Here is a 19,572-nt window from a genome sequence, read left to right as displayed (position 1 = left end):
TAATATCACCATCTTAATATCCATTTCATGTCCAGATTTCAAATTAAGACCTAGTTATATCTCAAAACCATTTTTCTTATTTCATATTTCCCATGTTCAAATCATGGGACCACAAGGCCATATAGCAAGCACATATATCATATATTCATCTGTGTACCTTTCTTTCATTCATGGTAACATGTTTCACATATCATTATTAAATACATAATCACTTTACATTTCTGAGTTTCAAAGATAATTCACATGTACCAGAATCATATATTTACGAACACGGTTACCGTATCACGTTTCCTATATAATTTATTTGATTATAGTCACTTGCCATTAATCACATCTCATTTTCACATGGACCATATATTATCGGATCATAATCATATCCACTTCCAATCCAAATAATCATAATCATCATACATACATTTATCAATATAAACAAATCCAAAATTCATAGTATAATATCACTCATATGTATACATAGCCTACATGGCCGATGATACCAAATCATGTAAATGTCATTGTTCATTCAACTATAATTCCACTCATTTATGCAAGCTTACAAGACAAGATTTAACTTCAATACAATCATCACTTAATTGGCCGAAAAATACCATTAGGAACATACTTTATCTTAGCTAAGTGAACTTGGCTGAATCTACTTAGCTAATTTCAACATCACATGATTTCTTACTCACAAGATCAAATGTATAAAATTCACTACATTGTTTATATCCCGAAATGATGAATAGGTATACATGTATGAATTCAATATATCATCACATGACATTTAATAATTCACTTCAATAGATTATTTCACAAGGCCGAATATACAAACCCTGTATAATCTCATGTATATATATATACAATCGAATATGTCACTTCATTATAAGTTCATACCTAATCACATATGCCAAATCACTTTAAAATCACATATAACCAATTATACCAAATGTTCATTAACAATCGAATTCGTATACATACTTATTTCACAAATATACACATTTTGACAATAAATATCGAAACACATACGTACCTTATTTTAGATAACTAATAATCCAATTTCTCTAAACCTTTAGGGCTCGTTTACCACATTTGATCTCACATCGGTGTATAGCCTTCTAGACTTATAACTTAATACAGTTCACCGGCTCAAGGACTGCTAGGCACGGAGCCCAATTTTATTCACTGGCACGAAGCCTGCTAGGATTATAACCTGAAATCTTACACCAGCACTAGGCCTACTAGACTCAAGGTCCGATATTTAATCACCAGCAATAGGCCTGCTAGGCATAAAGCCCGAATAAACTTAACAACACAAGACTTGATAGACTTTTAGCCTGAACAAATCCACCGGCACAAGGCCTGCTAGCCTCGGAGCCTGAATATCTCAATCACATGTCTTACGCTACCGATCATTAACAGAACACTATCAAAGTATTTGAATTATCATTTCCAACTCAAAATCACATCGGGCCATCACATTTAACTCATCACAATATTATTCACCCTTATAAATCACATTCGGCATTCACATTGAAACATAACAAATATCTTTCATATCATAAGACACATTCGACTTTCACATTGAAACATAGCAAATATATTATTCACATTATAAATCATATTTGACTACCTCAATATACATCCATTAACACCATTCATCACTTTAGATCACCTTCGGCATTCACTTTTACACCATAATAATATCATTCACCTTACAAAATCATTCGGCAGTGGTATAACAGTTTCTAACAATTCAATTCGGCACTTATATTTAACATTTATTTAAATTTAGTACATAACATAACAGGACTTACCAAACTCAATTTTTAGCATGAAATTAATTTGCTCCCTTAATGCTCAATAACTGATTTTGCACACTTAGTGCTCAGAAATTAATTCACACACATAGTGCTTAAACCCAACTCGCACACTTAGTGCTCAGAAATTAATTCACACACATAGTGCTTAAATCCAACTCGTACACTTAGTGCTCAGTATCAAATTCGCACACTTAGTGCATCCCTCAAACTTATTACTCATTTATACATATACACAATAAGCTTAAACATCAACCACATATTAACTTATTCATCTCCCTATTCAATATCTCATTCGGATATATTAAACTCACATATATATATATATGTATACATCTCAATCGGGTAAATCAAACTACACCTAGATACACATTCGGTTATATCCAATCACACATATATAGACATTCAACTTTATCCAACTACACATATATACACACTTAGTTATGTCAAACATATATATATCATATTCAACTATATCAATCCATGTATGTGACAGCCCAAAATTGACCCTAGTCGGAAGGTGGTCTCGGGACCACAAAAAAACCGAGGCATAAAAATAATTAAAAATTTATTTTGATGCCTATAATATGTGTGTGCTCATGTATGACATTTTATGATGATTGATTTAGTGTTATAAGGGTGAATTCCACAAGAAAGGACTTAGTAATGAACTTTGAAAGTATGATAGGAAATGTGTGATGACTAATTAAAGCATGCATGCAAAATAATGGACTTGCATGTCAAATTCCCCTTTATAGGTGGTGGCCGGCCATGACAAGGAGGATGGGCTAAACATGTCATGAAACATGTTTTGTTGGTGCATTAGGGTGAAATAATAAACAAAGGTGTATGGGTGATAAAAAATGAAAAAAAAATGTGTGTGAGTGTGGTAATCCCCCCATTGCCGTGAGTTGTAGAGAAGGAAAGAAAAAATTTTGTTCATCCTTTCTTTGAGCCAAAACTAAGGAAGAAGGAGGATTTTTGCTTCATGCTTGGTTTGGAAGAGATCTAGAAGGAGATTTGGCCAAGTTTGCATCAAGATTAAGGTATGTATGAGGTTGTGTTAGGAGTTTCATGCATGTTTTGGTTGCTAACTTGATGTGCATGTTAGCCATGGCTCAAATCTTTGTTAAGCCATGGAAATGGTATTTGGCCAAAGTTGTTATGGTGATAAAGCCATTGCATGCTAAGTGTGAAGCTTGATGATGATGCATGCAATGATGGATTGTCTACTCTTGAGCAAGATTTGAGCCTTCTTTTGATTTATCATGATTGAAGTTGAAAAGGAGCATGATTGTCATATTCGGCCATTCATGAGCATGGTTCATGCTTCTTGCATGTTAGTTAAAATTTGTATTTTGGATGGCTATGGACACCTTGAAAATTCGCCATGCTCATATTGTATATATATGTTTGCACATGATGTTTTGGCTATGAAGTAAGTGATGAATAAGTTGGTTTAAAGAAGAAGATGTTGAAGAATAATTGTGAAATTTCAAGCACAATTGACCTAGCACACATATAAGTGCTTGATGCTATATTATAAGTTTTGAGCCACAATATGCAAAGCATTAACTAGTAAAATGCATGCTGTTTTTGTGAGGTATTAAGTGCATAATTGGCCTCAACATGTACATGAATATTCGGCCTTGGGTAGCCTATTGAAGGCCTTAGCATTTCCTTGATGCTCAAATAAATTGTATTGAATTGCTTGATGTAGTATAAAATGTGCATGACCATTGTGTATTCAAGCTAAAGAGTGGCCATATGACCATTTAAAATCCTTGTCATATTCGGCCATAAGCAAGCACAATGAGGTTTTAATAAATTGAATTTGTTTGAATTAGCTCAAGAGCTAAGAGGGCCACAATTGGACAAGGGGAAGGAAAAGGTGATCGAATAGCCGAAAAAGCCGTTCGACAACATCCGAGGTAAGTCCTCAAGAAGTGATCTTACTTGAATTATGTAAGATGAAACATGGATGTGTATGATTATTGATCATGTGTGTATGAGTATTTGAATTCCACCGGGCTAAGTCCCAAGGCGAATATGCTAATGATTATAATTGTGTTTGAGCCTTAATAACGAAAATGAAATATGTATGTCCAATGATTATTGATGTATGTGTGCATGAGAAATTGAATGATATCCGGGCTAAGCCCAAGACAATTATGCTGAAATTTATATCCGGGTTAAGACCGAAGGCAATTGTGCTAGTAGCTATATCCGGGCTAAGACCGAAGGCATTCGTGCAAGTTGTTAAATCCGGGCTAAGACCGAAGGCATTTGTGCAAATCGTGATATCCGGGTAAAGTCCGTTGGCCTTGGTGCGGGTTACCATAACCGGGCTATGTCCGAAGGCGATTGAGCAATCGACATCCGGATGAACTCCGAAGGTATGTGATTTGAAAATTATGAGCTTGCTGGAAAATTTCAGCTAATGCACTTGTGAAATTTCCCAATGATAAGGTAAGTGCGGTGTGTTTTTGCGCTAGGAGTAAGAGCGTATGAATATCCGCTCCTATGATGGAGCGAGTTATCGGCCTTAATGAAGCCGTTATTTGTGTATGAACATAAGAGTTGGGATGGTAAAGTAAGTATGATTATGTGAATGCGCATTAATGAAATGATGCATTTAACTATGTGAATGTATTGCTGTAATTAGAGTTGATTATATTCCTTGAGACTTACTAAGCATAAAATGCTTACTCATTGCTTTGGCTCTCGGTTTTCTAGATTTCGCTCGATAGCAATCGGATTCGGGATCGTTGAAGTCGAAGTCATCCACACTATCAAGCCCCCATTTTGGTATAAATTCTTGGTTGAACTTGAAATGGCATGTATAGGACTACCCTTGTTTGTTAAATATGTGGTGATGTAAGTATATACGGCCATGCGAAAATGGCTCGAAAAGGAACATGAACTTAGAATAATTGTGGTTTGTATGTATATATTTGGTGTCATGATGTGGCTATGGCTTGGAAATGGGAATGTTGGTCATATGATCAGCCATTGGCATGGTTAAAATGATCATATATGAACCTATGTATGGCAAAGACTAGTTGGTTCATGGAGACTACCAAATAGGTAAGACCTACCTTAAAACAGATGCTGCCAGCTGCAGTGACGTGAATGTGAAAAATCACCAAAATTCGTAGAAATGGAATTAAATAGTGAATAAGCTATGTAAATTAACCTTGATGAGTCTATTTTCATATGGAAGAAACGAAATGGTCATAGGAGTTACATGTTAAGAGATATTAATGCTATTGTGAGACAGGGCCAGAACGGTTTCTGGGTTCCCTGTCGCAACTTTAAAAATTTACTATAAATTATCCAGAAAGAATTAGGCGACATACCTTATATGTACAGATTCCATTTTGAGTCTAGTTTCATTAGAAACAAACGACACCAGCATTAAATCCTGTACAGAGAGATATTCAAGTTATACCGCGCGAAGGTCAGAGCAGTCGATCCCTGTAACATGGGTGACTTTAACTAATAAACTGTACCAATTGGCCCATCCAAAATTCTAGAAATAAATCCATGGATGGATATATGAGTCTAAATTCAGGAAAATTTACGAAACCAGTTTCCGAGTTTTGAAACTCGAGATATGATTTTAAGGCGACGGTGATGCAGTCTTCCAGCCTGACTGGAAATGTCAAATTGGTGGGCAAACCATGTGAACTTGGCTTGTTAACCCCTCGTGTCCGATAACCGCAATGGTCTCAGGTTCGGGTGTTACAATTTTATGGTATCGAGCCACGGTTTAGTCGATTCTAGGACTACCGTGAGGTGTTTGGGGTCTAGCTATACATGCCATTAAATGATGAATCGATAGTGTGGTGATTTCGACAATTTGACTTTGAGTTTGTTTATAGCAATGGGTCCCGATCCCAACCGAGCAATAGCTGATGATGTGGAGAGTGTGGCGCCTACTCCCGCACAAGGGACAGCGCGGCGGACTCTCAACCTATGGCCAGCAATCCGAATGATGAGGCTAGGCAAGCCTTTTATAGTGTGATGAGCGAATGGTTTAATCAATACATTCGAACTAACACGGCTGTCCCACGACCTCCATTCCCGACAAATGCAACCCCGCACCTACAATACCTCCGTAGCTGACCAAATAAGGTCAAGTAAGCCCCAATCGATAGGATTCAAAACATGGGGCCACTGAATTTAAAGCTACGGATGATGATGATGCGAACGAGCTGAATTTCGGTTGGACAACACTATCCGGTGCTCGATGAGCTATCTTGTACACCGATGAATGCTTAAAGTGTACCATCTCCTTGCTACGTGATTCCACCTACTATTGGTGGAGTACTCGACTTCGTGGTACCTAGAGAGCAAGTGACTTGGGAATTTCTTGATCTTAAGCAAGGTTCTATGTCGGTTCCGACTATGAACGAAAATTTGTGAGGCTTAGATGATACACGCGAGAATGCATTTCGTCCGAAGCTATTATGTGTAAATGCTTCGAGGATGGGCTGAATGATGATATAAGGATGTTCGTTGGCATTCTCGAAATACGAGATCGTAGTACTTGTTGAGCAAGCTTGTAAAGTCGAAGAGCTTAGAAAGGAGAAACAAAAAGGCGATGTGGGAGCTGGAGAATTCGAAGAGGTCCTCGGAAAGTCTCTTCAACAGCACCAAGAGATTTCGAGATGATGTGAACCGGTCTAGAGGCGCTTTGGGCTTTTTAGACGAGGACGCGATCGACCCCTGTGACACACGAGTCACTTCGATCGCCGATGGTGGAAATGATCGTAGAGAGGCGGAGTGTCAACATTGTGGCAAATGGCATTCGGGAGCTGTTGGTTTCGTGATCACTCCTCGCTATAAGTGTGGATCGGCCGACCACTTTAGGAAGGATTGCCCGAGGAAGCTTGAGCAGAATGTGAGTCGAGTGGAAACTCGGGTGCTACCATCGCCGAGGTAGGCCACCTAGAAATATGGGCAATGTCGGTGGCGGTCGAGAGGATCTAGAGATGCTACCATCGATCTCGAGGCTCGTGCTCCTGCGAGGACTTATGCCATCGCCGCACGCGAGGATGCTGCCTCTCCGGATGTCATTACGGTGCTTTCACCCTTTTCAATACTAAAGTGATTGCGTTGATTGACCTGGTTCTACTCAATCTTATATATGTGAAACCTTAGCATCCAAAGAAGACTTTGCCTATTGAGTCTCTCGAGTTTGTAATTCGGTGTCAAACCCTTGGGTCATTACGTGCTTGTCAACAAAGTGTGCAAGAAAAGTCTCCTAGTGTTCGAGGTTCTTGTTTCGGCGGACTTGATGCTTTTGCCGTTCGATGAATTCGACGTTATTCTTGGTTTGGATGGGTTGACCATGCACGATGCGGTCGTAAATTGCAAAAGCAAGACTATCGATTTGAGGTGCGCGAATAACGAGATAATTCGGGTTAAGCCTACGGACTTAAAGGGTTGCCGGTGTAATATCGGCAATGTTGGCCCGAAAATATGTAAGAAAAGAGTGCGAAGCGTACACAGCGTCGTGCTCGATGACAAGGAATCGAAAAGAAACCGAATCTGTGCGTGGTTTGTGAATACCGGATGTTTTCCTGAAGAATTGCCGGGTTTACCACTGTTCGGAAATAGAATTTGGCATCGAATTGGTACCGGTACCACTCCAATTTCGATAGCTCCGTATCGTATGGCACCAACGGAATTAAAGGAGTTGGAAGCTCAGTTGCAAGAATTGGTGGATAGAGGTTTTGCTCGCCCGAGTTTTTCGCCTTAGGGTGCGCCAGTGTTGTTCGTGAAAAAGAAGGATGGAACCATGCGGCTGTGCATCGACTATCGTCAGCTTAATAAAGCGACGATAAAGAACAAATATCCGTTGCCACGTATTGACGACTTGTTCGATCAACTGAAGGGAGCCTCGGTGTTCTCGAAAATAGATTTGAGATCGGGCTACTATCAATTGCGAATCCGAGATTCGGACGTGCCCAAGACCGCCTTGAGCGAGATATGGTCACTATGAGTTCCTAGTGATGCCGTTTGGGCTCACTAATGCCCTGCGGTATTTATGGATTTAATGAATCGGATCTTTAGACCATATTTGGATCGATTCAGTAGTCGTGTTCATTGATGACATCTTGGTCTATTCAAGGAATGAGACCGAACATTTGAACACCTACGGTTAGTCTTGCAAATTTTACGGGACAAGCAATTATATGCTAAGTTCACAAGTGTGAGTTACGGTTAGAGAGGTTAGCTTCTTGGGTCATGTGGTATCTGCATCGGGTATTCGAGTCGACCGAATAAAATTTCAGCCATACTTAATTGGAAGCCTCAGAAATATTCTTGAGGTTCGAGCTTTTTGGGCTTCTTAGGTTATTACCGACGATTTGTAAAAGGCTTCTCAACGATAGCCACGCCGATGACGGCTTACTCCAAAAGGACGTTAAGTTCGAATGGACGGAGAAATGCCAAAAGGTTTCGATCAACTGAAAACTTATTTGATGAAGCCCCAATTCTAGTGCAACCCGAGTCCGCAAGGAGTTTGTCATCTATAGCGACGCCTCTCTACTTGGGTTAGGTTGCGTATTAATGCAAGAAGGTCGAGTTGTGGCCTGCGCGTCGAGGCAATTAAAGCCACATGAGAAAAATTATCCGACTCATGATCTCGAGTGGCCGCCATCGTATTCGCCTTAAAGATTTGGCGACATTACTTATTTGGTGAAAGGTGCCATGTATACTCGGATCACAAAGTCTCAAATATTTGATGACCCAAAGAGACTTAAATCTGCGACAAAGACGTTGGCTCGAGTGTTAAAGGATTATGAGTGATCATTGACTATCACCGGAAAGGCGAATATGGTTGCGGATGCCTTGAGTCGTAAATCGTTATTCACTTTCTGAGCGATGAATGTGCAATTGTCTGTCCGATCCGACGGTGTGTTAGTGGCTGAATTGAAAGCCAAACCATTATTGACACACCAAATTCGAGAAGCTCGAAAGTCGACGATGAGTTGGTTGCAAAAGCGGGCTGCGTGTGTTCGAACAAGGACTCGGAGTTTCAAATCGACGATGACGATTGTTTGAGGTTCAAAAGTCGTCGGTGTGTCCCAAAGAATTGAACTCATTTCGATAATTCAATGAAGCCCATTGTAGCCGAATGGCAATCCACCCGGGAGTACTGAAGATGTACAATGATTTGAAACGTCGGTTTTGGTGGCATGGTATGAAGCGAGACATCTCCGACTTTGTTTCAAGATGTTTAATATGTCAACAAGTGAAAGCGGAACATCAGGTGCCTTCAGGATTACTTCAGCCAATCACAATACCCGAGTGGAAATGGGATCGAGTCACAATGGACTTTGTATCCGGACCGCCATTGTCGACAAGTAAGAAGGATGCGGTTTGGGTCGTGGTAGATCGATTGACTAAGTCGGCCCACTTTGTCCCCGCACGCACGGATTTTCAATGGACAAATTAGCGGAATTGTACGTTTCTCGGTTGTGAGATTACATGGGGTGCCTATTTCCATCGTGTCGATAGAGATCCGAGATTTACCTCGCGATTTTGGAAAAAGTTGCAAGAAGCTTTGGGTACCAAGTTGCATTTCAGCACCGCCTTTCACCCTCAAACCGATGGTCAATCCGAGCGGATAATTCAGATACTTGAGGATATGTTAAGATGTTGCGTCCTCGAGTTTAGTGGTTCATGGGAACGGTATTTGCCGTTGATTGAATTCGCCACAACAACGACTTTCAATCAAGTATTAAAATGGCACCCTACGAGGCCTTGTACGGTCGTAAATGCCGTACACCATTGTTTTGGTGAGCTCGGTGAAAGCAAGATTTTCGGTGGATTTGATTAGGGATGCTGAGCAGAAGTGAAAGTAATCCGTGAAAGTCTGAAGATAACCTCCGATCGTCGAAGTCGACGCGGATCTGAAGCGTAAGAATATCGAGTATCGTGGGTGATAAAGTGTTCCTCAAGGTATCGCCTTGGAAAAAGATACTCGATTCGGCCGTAAGGGCAAGTTGAGCCCGAGGTTTGTTGGGCCATATGAGATATCCGAGCGAGTCGATCCGGTGGCATATCGTTTGACTTTGCCCCCGAACTCGAAAAGGTTCACGATGTCTTTCACGTTTCGATGCTTGACGCTATAGATCCGATCCATCGCACGTGATTAGTCCATCGAAATTGAAATTCAAGCTAATATGAGTTATGAGGAAGAACCGATTCGTATCCTATCACGAGAAGTGAAAGAGTTGTGAAACAAGCGGGTTCCGCTAGTAAAAGTGTTATGGCTCAAGCACGGGATAGAATAAGCTACTTGGGAGACCGAGAACTCTATGAAAGAGCGATATCCAAACCTATTTATCGGTAAGATTTTCGGGACGAAAATTTCTTAAGTGGGGAGAGTTGTGACAGCCCAAAATTGACCCTAGTCGGAAGGTGGTCTCGGGACCACAAAAACCGAGGCATAAAAATAATTAAAATTTATTTTGATGCCTATAATATGTGTGTGCTCATGTATGACATTTTATGATGATTGATTTAGTGTTATAAGGGTGAATTCCACAAGAAAGGACTTAGTAATGAACTTTGAAAGTATGATAGGAAATGTGTGATGACTAATTAAAGCATGCATGCAAAATAATGGACTTGCATGTCAAATTCCCCTTTATAGGTGGTGGCCGGCCATGACAAGGAGGATGGGCTAAACATGTCATGAAACATGTTTTGTTGGTGCATTAGGTGAAATAATAAACAAAGGTGTATGGGTGATAAAAAATGAAAAAAAATGTGTGTGAGTGTGGTAATCCCCCATTGCCGTGAGTTGTAGAGAAGGAAAGAAAAAATTTTGTTCATCCTTTCTTTGAGCCAAAACTAAGGAAGAAGGAGGATTTTTGCTTCATGCTTGGTTTGGAAGAGATCTAGAAGGAGATTTGGCCAAGTTTGCATCAAGATTAAGGTATGTATGAGGTTGTGTTAGGAGTTTCATGCATGTTTTGGTTGCTAACTTGATGTGCATGTTAGCCATGGCTCAAATCTTTGTTAAGCCATGGAAATGGTATTTGGCCAAAGTTGTTATGGTGATAAAGCCATTGCATGCTAAGTGTGAAGCTTGATGATGATGCATGCAATGATGGATTGTCTACTCTTGAGCAAGATTTGAGCCTTCTTTTGATTTATCATGATTGAAGTTGAAAAGGAGCATGATTGTCATATTCGCCATTCATGAGCATGGTTCATGCTTCTTGCATGTTAGTTAAAATTTGTATTTTGGATGGCTATGGACACCTTGAAAATTCGCCATGCTCATATTGTATATATATGTTTGCACATGATGTTTTGGCTATGAAGTAAGTGATGAATAAGTTGGTTTAAAGAAGAAGATGTTGAAGAATAATTGTGAAATTTCAAGCACAATTCGCCTAGCACACATATAAGTGCTTGATGCTATATTATAAGTTTTGAGCCACAATATGCAAAGCATTAACTAGTAAAATGCATGCTGTTTTTGTGAGGTATTAAGTGCATAATTGGCCTCAACATGTACATGAATATTCGGCCTTGGGTAGCCTATTGAAGGCCTTAGCATTTCCTTGATGCTCAAATAAATTGTATTGAATTGCTTGATGTAGTATAAAATGTGCATGACCATTGTGTATTCAAGCTAAAGAGTGGCCATATGACCATTTAAAATCCTTGTCATATTCGCCATAAGCAAGCACAATGAGGTTTTAATAAATTGAATTTGTTTGAATTAGCTCAAGAGCTAAGAGGGCCACAATTGGACAAGGGGAAGGAAAAGGTGATCGAATAGCCGAAAAAGCCGTTCGACAACATCCGAGGTAAGTCCTCAAGAAGTGATCTTACTTGAATTATGTAAGATGAAACATGGATGTGTATGATTATTGATCATGTGTGTATGAGTATTTGAATTCCACCGGGCTAAGTCCCAAGGCGAATATGCTAATGATTATAATTGTGTTTGAGCCTTAGTGTGAAAATGAAATATGTATGTCCAATGATTATTGATGTATGTGTGCATGAGAAATTGAATGATATCCGGCTAAGCCCAAGACAATTATGCTGAAATTTATATCCGGGTTAAGACCAAGGCAATTGTGCTAGTAGCTATATCCGGCTAAGACCCAAGGCATTCGTGCAAGTTGTTAAATCCGGGCTAAGACCCGAAGGCATTTGTGCAAATCGTGATATCCGGGTAAAGTCCCGTTGGCCTTGGTGCGGGTTACCATAACCGGGCTATGTCCCGAAGGCGATTGAACGAGTACCGACATCCGGATGAACTCCGAAGGTATGTGATTTGAAAATTATGAGCTTGCTGGAAAATTTCAGCTAATGCACTTGTGAAATTTCCCAATGATAAGGTAAGTGCGGTGTGTGCTTTGCGCGCTAGGAGTAAGAGCGTATGAATATCCGCTCCTATGATGGAGCGAGTTATCGGCCTTAATGAAGCCGTTATTTGTGTATGAACATAAGAGTTGGGATGGTAAAGTAAGTATGATTATGTGAATGCGCATTAATGAAATGATGCATTTAACTATGTGAATGTATTGCTGTAATTAGAGTTGATTATATTCCTTGAGACTTACTAAGCATAAAAATGCTTACTCATTGCTTTGGCTCTCGGTTTTCTAGATTTCGCTCGATAGCAATCGGATTCGGGATCGTTGAAGTCGAAGTCATCCACACTATCAAGCCCCCATTTTGGTATAAATTCTTGGTTGAACTTGAAATGGCATGTATAGGACTACCCTTGTTTGTTAAATATGTGGTGATGTAAGTATGTACGGCCATGCGAAAATGGCTCGAAAAGGAACATGAACTTAGAATAATTGTGGTTTGTATGTATATATTTGGTGTCATGATGTGGCTATGGCTTGGAAATGGGAATGTTGGTCATATGATCAGCCATTGGCATGGTTAAAATGATCATATATGAACCTATGTATGGCAAAGACTAGTTGGTTCATGGAGACTACCAAATAGGTAAGACCTACCTTAAAACAGATGCTGCCAGCTGCAGTGACGTGAATGTGAAAAATCACCAAAATTCGTAGAAATGGAATTAAATAGTGAATAAGCTATGTAAATTAACCTTGATGAGTCTATTTTCATATGGAAGAAACGAAATGGTCATAGGAGTTACATGTTAAGAGATATTAATGCTATTGTGAGACAGGGCCAGAACGGTTTCTGGGTTCCCTGTCGCAACTTTAAAATTTACTATAAATTATCCAGAAAGAATTAGGCGACATACCTTATATGTACAGATTCCATTTTGAGTCTAGTTTCATTAGAAACAAACGACACCAGCATTAAAGCCCTGTACAGAGAGATATTCAAGTTATACCGCGCGAAGGTCAGAGCAGTCGATCCCTGTAACATGGGTGACTTTAACTAATAAACTGTACCAATTGGCCCATCCAAAATTCTAGAAATAAATCCATGGATGGATATATGAGTCTAAATTCAGGGAAAATTTACGAAACCAGTTTCCGAGTTTTGAAACTCGAGATATGATTTTTAAGGCGACGGTGATGCAGTCTTCCAACCTGACTGGAAATGTCAAATTGGTGGGCAAACCATGTGAACTTGGCTTGTTAACCCCTCGTGTCCGACACCGGCAATGGTCTCGGGTTCGGGGTGTTACAATGTATCTATCACATTCGATTATAAGACATTCACCTAAATATCACATTTGGCTATAATAATAGCCTTTATATATATATACTTTCAATAAATTCATAAACCTCATTAACGATAAATTCAATTTGACTTAATTACTTAAAAACTTACATTGGGTATTAGCTTTTGATAAAAACGATTACTCGACTAGCTTCGACTTCTCCCGATCTAAATCAGTTTTCTTTTGATCTTGAGCTAGTTAAAAGAAATTTAAACTTATTTAATTAATTAACCATTTTATTTTCACTAAAAAAAATATAATATAATAATTTAAATTATACCCCTTTTAAAATTAGGCTTTGACATTTCGATTCAAACATCCTTAATACATCAAAATAATTAAATTCTTCCCATGGCACACTAAAACCGAATATGTCTTATTCAAATATCAATTCTCATATTTCATTTATTTAACCATTTAACCCCCCTATTAAATAATTTTCAAAAATTAATCTTAAACTCAAAATCACATAAAATTGTAACACAAAAGGTATTCATCTAACACTTGATTTCTAATTTCTAACATCAAACTCAAATTTCTTAGCTTATCAACTCATGGCCGAACATCAATTATTCACCAAAACAAAAATTAACTAATGGGTTTTAGAGAAAATTAAGCAAGGAATTCAATGATACTAAAAATTAACAAAAACAACATGAATTTTACCTTGAATTTTTGCTTTCAAATGGCCGAAACTTCAAAGCCACAAATTTTATTTTCTTTCTCCTTTGTTCGGCCTCTAAGATGAACTACATGCATGTTCTCTTTTTTTTTTTTATGCTTTGTTTTATTAAAACTTCTCTTAATAATAATTTACTAGTTTAACCTTTGAAAAAAATAACATAGCTTTATTTTTTTTATGTCTCATACTGTTCATATCAATTGTCTAAGGTTAAATATCATCACAAATACTCCAACTTACAAAAACAACTTCAATTCGGCCCTAAACATACAAACATGCATGGCTTTCCATTTTATGTTTTATAATACTTATAAAAATAATTATCTCACAAATAACTTTAAAATAAACATATAAAGACATCATGCATTAAGCCATTACCGTCCATATATTTATTAATGATATAATTGCCATTCAAAACCTCAATATTCTAAAGACATAACACTTTAACATTTTCATGATAGCATGCTTATTAATCAATTGATGCAATTTAATCCTTTTTAATAATCAAGCACTCAAATCATCGAATCTAAACACGAAAATTTAGCACACCTAAATTCATACATTCAAAACATAGAAAATGATATTTAAATATTTTTCTGACTCTGATTCGTGGTCTCGAAACCACTGTTCAGATTAGGGTCAAATTCGGGCTGTTACACCTTGGGTACAAAGTTGAGCTTTAGCAAAGCTTTTCACCCTCAGAAGTATGGTCAGTCTGAGTGGATGATTCAGATTCTCGTGGACATGTTGCGTTGTTGCATCCTCGAATTTCAGGGTAGTTGGGAAAATACCTACCATTGGTAGAATTTGCCTACAATAATAGTTTCCAAACAAGTTTGAAGATGGCGCCTTATGAGGCCTTGTATGGTAGAAAGTGCCAAACTCTATTTTACTGGATAGAACTCAAGGAAACTCAGATTCATGGAGTTGATCTAATCAAAGAAACTGAAGAAAAAGTTAAAGCGATACGAGATTGTTTAAAAGCGGCATCAGATAGGCAAAAGTCTTATGCTGATCTGAAAAGAAAGGAAATTGAGTTTCAAGTTGGAGATAGAGTATTCTTGAAAGTATCTCCATAGAGAAAAGTATTGAGATTTGGTCGAAAAGGTAAACTGAGTCCATGAATTATTGGACCATACGAGATTACCGAAAGAGTTGGACCATTAGCCTATCATTTGGCGTTGCCACCCAAACTGGAGAAGATTCATGACGTGTTCCATGTATCCATGTTAAGGAGATACCGATCAGACCCCTCTCATGTGATTTCACCGACTCAGATTGAAATTCGACCGGGCATGTCTTATGGAGAGGAACTAGTTAAGATATTGGCTCGTGAAGTAAACAGTTGAGAAATAAAGATGTGGCTCTTGTAAAAGTTTTATGGCATCGACTTGTGTAGAAGAGGCCACATGGGAGCCAAAAGAAATCATGAAAAGTCAATATCCGAATCTGTTTTCTGGTAAGACTTTCGAGGACGAAAGTCTCTAAGGGGGAAATATAACATCCCGAAATAGGGCGTATCAGAATAGTGGTTTCGGGACCACAAATCCGACAATAAAATATTTATTTTGATGATTATTATGAGGCCTAGAATATGAATATATACATGTGTTAAAGTTTCATGAAGAAATTCTAAGTATAAGATGTTCAATCGGAAATTAGGGACTAAATTGAATAAATTGTAAAACTTGGATTCTAAAAGCAATTTGTATGAAATTGCATTAGATTATGAATTACAAGGTCTTGGAGAGAAATTTTCCCAAATTCTAAGTTTTTGAACAAAAATGGGCATGCATGGAAAATTTTGAAAGGTTATTAAGGAAGGGCATTTTGGTCATTTGGTAATAAATGAAATAAAAGGGAAAAAGGAAGCAAAATTCATTCATCTTCTTCTCCATAGCAGCCGAAATTTGCATGCTCTCCATAGCTAGGGTTTTAAGCTTTCCAAACTCAATAGTAAGTGCTCTCAAGCCCCATTTTTAATGTTCTTTGTATTTTTGAAATCCTGGTAGCTTGCTCTCTCCATTTCTACCCATATTTCATGCTAGGGTTCATGTTTAAAATTTTACCCATGCATGAGTTACTTGTATTTTGATGGATTATGGAGGAATATGAAAGATGAATGTGTATTAAACATCTTTTCCTAGTTAGTTTTCATGAGAAACCCTTATAGGGACTATTTTGCCAAAGATGTAAATGTATGGTAGAAATGAGAAACAATATGGAAAATGTGGCCTACCATAAGAAGGAAAAGTGTTCGGCTAGGCTTGGGTAAGATAAAAAGTGCATGTGTTTCATTATACGAGCCTAGGGACTAAATCGTAAAAATGTGAAAGGTTAGGGGAAAAATGGTCATTTGCACCGGGGGTAGATATTAACTTGAAATGTATTAATGAGTTAATTTTGCTGTTATAGACCCCGAGGAATAAATTTTGGAGGTCGATCAAGGTAAACACAAGGTTTCGGAATAACCAAAACACAACTCCGAAAAGAATACCAGGTAAGTTCGGATAACTTAAAGTAAACCCTTAATATGCATAATTGAATGATTTATGAATACATGATGATTGCATTTATTATTGGCATGAAATATCATGGAAATACATATTTGATGGTAACATTTGAAAAATGTCTTGGTTGAGGTTGACAAAAGGAATTCGATGGATAAACCCTCATTGATATGCGTAAAGAGATCCTGCATATGTTACAGTAAGGATTTAGTCCGGAGGGCTAATCCGTGGTCTCAAGTATGAAAAGGATATAGCCTGAACGGGTGTTCCTTGAATGATCAAGCCTCTTGAAGAATATGTGTGCATTATGGATTTAGCCCGGACGGGTAATCCGATTAGGATTTGAATTTAGCCTGGACTGGTAATTCAGATCTGAGCTCATTAAGGGTGTTTGTCGCTATAAGGGATTTAGCCTGGACTGGTAATCTTGCCATGAGATGTGAGGTTCGCGGGAGTGCATATATGTGAAATGATCATTCGTAAGAATTGACGGATAATGGGTATTCCACTGAGATTTCCTAGAAATTCAACGGGATTAATATGATTGTTTGTTATGTGACTAACTTATTGATTGGGTGCATGTGATAGGAAATCATTTCATAATTAATGATTTCATGATTTAAGTATGGATGTATGCTAATTACTCGGTAAGTTTACTTTTCGGTTATTCAAGCTTACTAAGCATGAAAATGGTTACCCCTCTCTTTTTCCCCGTCTCTAGAGCTCGAGAACTCATAAGGACTGGAAGACGATTGGAGAGTCAACACACTATCAACTAGACAAGCTTTGGTATAAAGACTTAGTTTATTTTGTTCAATTACATGTATAGTATTTTTGAGTATTTTGTTATATGTGTCATTTGATTTTTCAAATGAAGGCATGTAAAAATGTGTTTATCTCTTTGTATATGGCCATGAAAATTAGCTTAGTTGAAGTAGGCTATGACCTACAAAATTATGCATGGTTTTAATTACAAGTGATGGGTTGTTATCAATTGGCAATGAGTCACATGAACGAGCCAATTTTGGATGAATTAAAGTGACATGGGAACCCATAACACTAAATGTAAAATAAATTTTCATGTGAGAAACCAATGATATGAGGTTTCCATACAACTAGCTTTATTAAGATTATTTGCAAGTGTAAAGTCATGTTTTCTCTCAAACTTGGTAACCACTAAGCACAAGTAGTAGAAAGGGGTGACTAAAGGCTTGGAAAATAGCCTATTAGAGTCCACATGGTTGGACACAAAGGCATGTGTCTAGGCCATGTGTGACACACGGTTCTCTCCCATGGGTGTGTGCATGGCCGTGTGTCCCCTGCACTGAAAATTTTAGCTCAAAGTTGTACACGGGTAGGCCACACGGGCGTGTGCCATGGCCGTGTTCAATTGACAGTGTCGTCCACGAGCAGGAAGCATGGGTGTGTGTCCTAGCCGTGTTAATAAGTCAGTGTTGCCCACGGTTGAAGGGCATGGGGGTGTCCCAAGCCACACGGGCGTATGAGTCCGCACAGCCCATCTACACGGGCGTGTGACCCTTTATGTTAAGGAGAATTTTCTGAGGAGACTAAGGTTCATCGAACGTGCTCGAATTTGTCCCGCATTGCCTTTAGGTATGCAATAGGTCATGAAGGCCTATACAAGGGACGAGATATTCATGATTGAAAAGTTTTAAATTCAAGTGAAATTTTGTGACCTGAGTTAGTATACTGAAAGTGTGAAGTTTCGGTAATGCCTCGAGCCCTGTCCCGGTGTTGGATACTGGTGAGGGGTGTTACATAAGTAGCCCGTGTAGTTACATCCTGGTCGACAGCTCGAATGAGTAGGCCCATGAGTAGCTTGAAAGCGAGCAACATGTGATATGTGATATGACGTAGCAATGGCTACATATGGGGCACTTAGGTGCGAGAGTCCGATGTATCCAATAGTATTCCAAGTGTTCAACGGGTAAATCAGCGAGTTATTTGACAAGTAAGTCAATGGTGAGGAAATATGAGAATGTGCTATGAGTTAATATAGGTATGTACTTATAACTCATGAGTAAAAGATTCGGTATACTATGAAAATATGGTAAGAATGCATACAAGAAAGCATGTGACTATATTACGTGAGGTATAGGTCTGTACAAGAACAAGTTATGCTTGTGAAACAATGATAACCTTGTGACAATGATTTACATTTATGATGAATGAATGCATGAATAGAATTGATATTAATCTTGTGATAGGCATATGAGCTTAATCGAATTGTGAAGTAGTACGGTGTATATACTTAATCTGTGATTCAATAGATGCGTGAAAGATTAGCTATATGTGGAAATTATGATTACTCGTAAATGATGTGCATGTTGTTAAGAGAGTTGAAATAACTTGTTAAATAATGTGATTTGCTATAATGAGGAGATTATGGTTGTTAATCTAATGCCAAGACATGCAACTAGTGTTTGTAAGATAAAGAGTAAGCATTATGAATAAGTGAAAATCATAAGATTTAATGCAAATTGTATTAATAACATTCTTATGAATGGGTAAAATAAATGAATGTTAATAGTTTTTTATTATTTGCATATGAACTTACTAAGCTTTGAAGCTTACTCCCTTTCCCTTCCCATCTCTTACAAGTTAATTTAGCCAGCTCGGGTTGGAGATCATCGAAGATTCTATCACACTATCAAGCTATCATTTGGGGCATAAGTGAATGTAAGTATGTTAAGTCTATGGCATGTATAGGGACTTAGTCATTTTGTGTATGTGTCATTATGATATGGCCAAATGTATTGGCTTGTAAAGAATAAGGATTTGATTTGGTATGTAGCCATATAAATTGGCTTATGTTGGCTAATGGGTTGCAAGTATATTAATTAC

The sequence above is a fragment of the Gossypium arboreum genome, chromosome 4 (assembly GCF_025698485.1).
Source record: "Gossypium arboreum isolate Shixiya-1 chromosome 4, ASM2569848v2, whole genome shotgun sequence".
NCBI lineage: Eukaryota > Viridiplantae > Streptophyta > Magnoliopsida > Malvales > Malvaceae > Gossypium > Gossypium arboreum.
This window is presented reverse-complemented; position numbering follows the sequence as displayed.